Source organism: Coenobita brevimanus, chromosome 45 (assembly GCF_032717465.1).
Source record: "Coenobita brevimanus isolate Jiangsu-jjx chromosome 45, ASM3271746v2, whole genome shotgun sequence".
Lineage (NCBI taxonomy): Eukaryota > Metazoa > Arthropoda > Malacostraca > Decapoda > Coenobitidae > Coenobita > Coenobita brevimanus.
This window is the reverse complement of record NC_136998.1, coordinates 31,396,581-31,398,294: the sequence shown is the minus strand read 5'-3', so window position 1 is coordinate 31,398,294 and position 1,714 is coordinate 31,396,581. Positions and strand designations below refer to the sequence as shown.

The window sequence follows — 1,714 nt, the reverse complement described above, 5'->3', positions numbered from 1 at the left end:
GTCTTTAACGAATATGCACACTTTTTATAACGCGGTACATCTCCATATAAGTGAATTGTGTAATTTCGTCTGTTCGTATTTTTTCGCTAATTTTGTCTCTGGTTTGCTTAGTGTTCGGTAGCTGTGAGAAGTTCATTTTGCAAGCTGGAAATCTTATGAACAATCTATAGCAGACTGAAAAGTTAAATTATTTCTTACCATTGCAGCTGGTGTTGACGTATTTGATGCATTCCCACACCAGCACTGCAGCTCCATTCAGAAGCCGCACTCCCACGCCGACGTTGATGTCCCACGCCGACCAAGTAGGCCCCAACGCCGACCAATCATCCCTCAACGCCGACCAAGGAAGCTCCAACGACGACCAGTCAAGCCCCAAGCCGACCCAACGACCGCTAAACCGACCCATCAAGACCCACTCCGACGTAACACCCCCACGACGACGCTGTAGACCCACTCCGACGTACCACCCCCTCGACGACGCTGTAGACCCACTCCGACGTCACATCCCCTCGACGACGCTGTAGACCCACTCCGACGTACCACCCCCACGACGACGCTGTAGACCCACTCCGACGTAACACCCCCACGACGACGTCCCGCCTCTCGTCGTAGGTGCGTCGTCTGCATCAGTCTGTAAGATTAACATAGTCACAGCAACAGTTCTCAGTTATAATTCTCCATCAGTTGTCTTAATCCAATATATGTAAGTGATAGCATAGTGACGTTCCCATGAGATTTGACATCTTTAATACCTCTTACTTCACGATTTGTTTTGCATAATTGTGCCATCTTCCTATACATTTTGTCCAGTATCTATACAGTGCCTAAATTAAGTAAAAGAGTAACATTTCGCTTCTACAAGTAACGATGCTATAGCCTGCTTTCACCTGCCTTTACCACTCACAACCTTACTGGTATGTGTAATATATTAACTATTTCATTAAGTCTGTCGTGGCTACATGAAATTCGATGGACTTACGCTAAAAGTTAGGAATGAGTAACCTTGATTACCAGTCAAAGTCTCTAATCTGATTACACTTTGCTATCCATTGAGCATGAAGAGATTATGAATATTTGTCAGGTTAGGGTAAACGGACTAGAGATATCCTACTGAGCTAACGAGATTACGGTCACAGGGGAAAGGTTGCCAACAGCTTACACACCAGCATCCCGTTGATGTAGTAGCTTGTTCCCTCGTGGGTCTTATCTCCTCGCCCCCTCGCCCGTCCTCGTTCCTCTGCCTGTCCGTCCTCGCTCCCTCGCCCGTCCTCCCTCCTTCGCTCGTCCGTCCTGCTCATCATACCCTCTCCCGTCCTCGCTCTCTCAGCACATCGGGTTCAGGGAAGCTGCGTGGTCGATGATGCGTCTCCGCTCTTCTGTACTCGCCTGTCAAAAATACATACCGGTAATTATCAAAACCTAATCTGCTTTTAGTGCTGTCTTATATCAAAGTAAAGCAACATATACTTGTTCAGGAAAATGTCATGTACATTGGAAGTCTAGGTCTTTACACTTCTAAATTATTATTCAACCATTATTCAAAATTGAATTTTCTGTCATATGTTACTTTTGGCTAATTTCAATTCCATTTCAGGATCGTCCAGTTACCTGTCTCATCGCTGAAGTTACTGCCTGTGCTGCTGCTACTGATGAGGACGACGACGATGCTGATGATGATGATGCTGTTGCTCCTCCGTTGGTGGTGTATCGCCGC

At 46.4% G+C, this 1,714-nt stretch overlaps 1 long non-coding RNA gene across 1 annotated transcript; it reads left to right on the top strand.

Annotated features, from left to right (window-relative positions):
• Nucleotides 1–519: 519 nt before the first annotated feature.
• On the top strand, nt 520–1,714 carry LOC145398317 (uncharacterized). Its single transcript, XR_013897116.1, has 3 exons — nt 520–612; nt 1,328–1,405; nt 1,595–1,714. It is a non-coding gene; the product is annotated as an uncharacterized LOC145398317 (long non-coding RNA).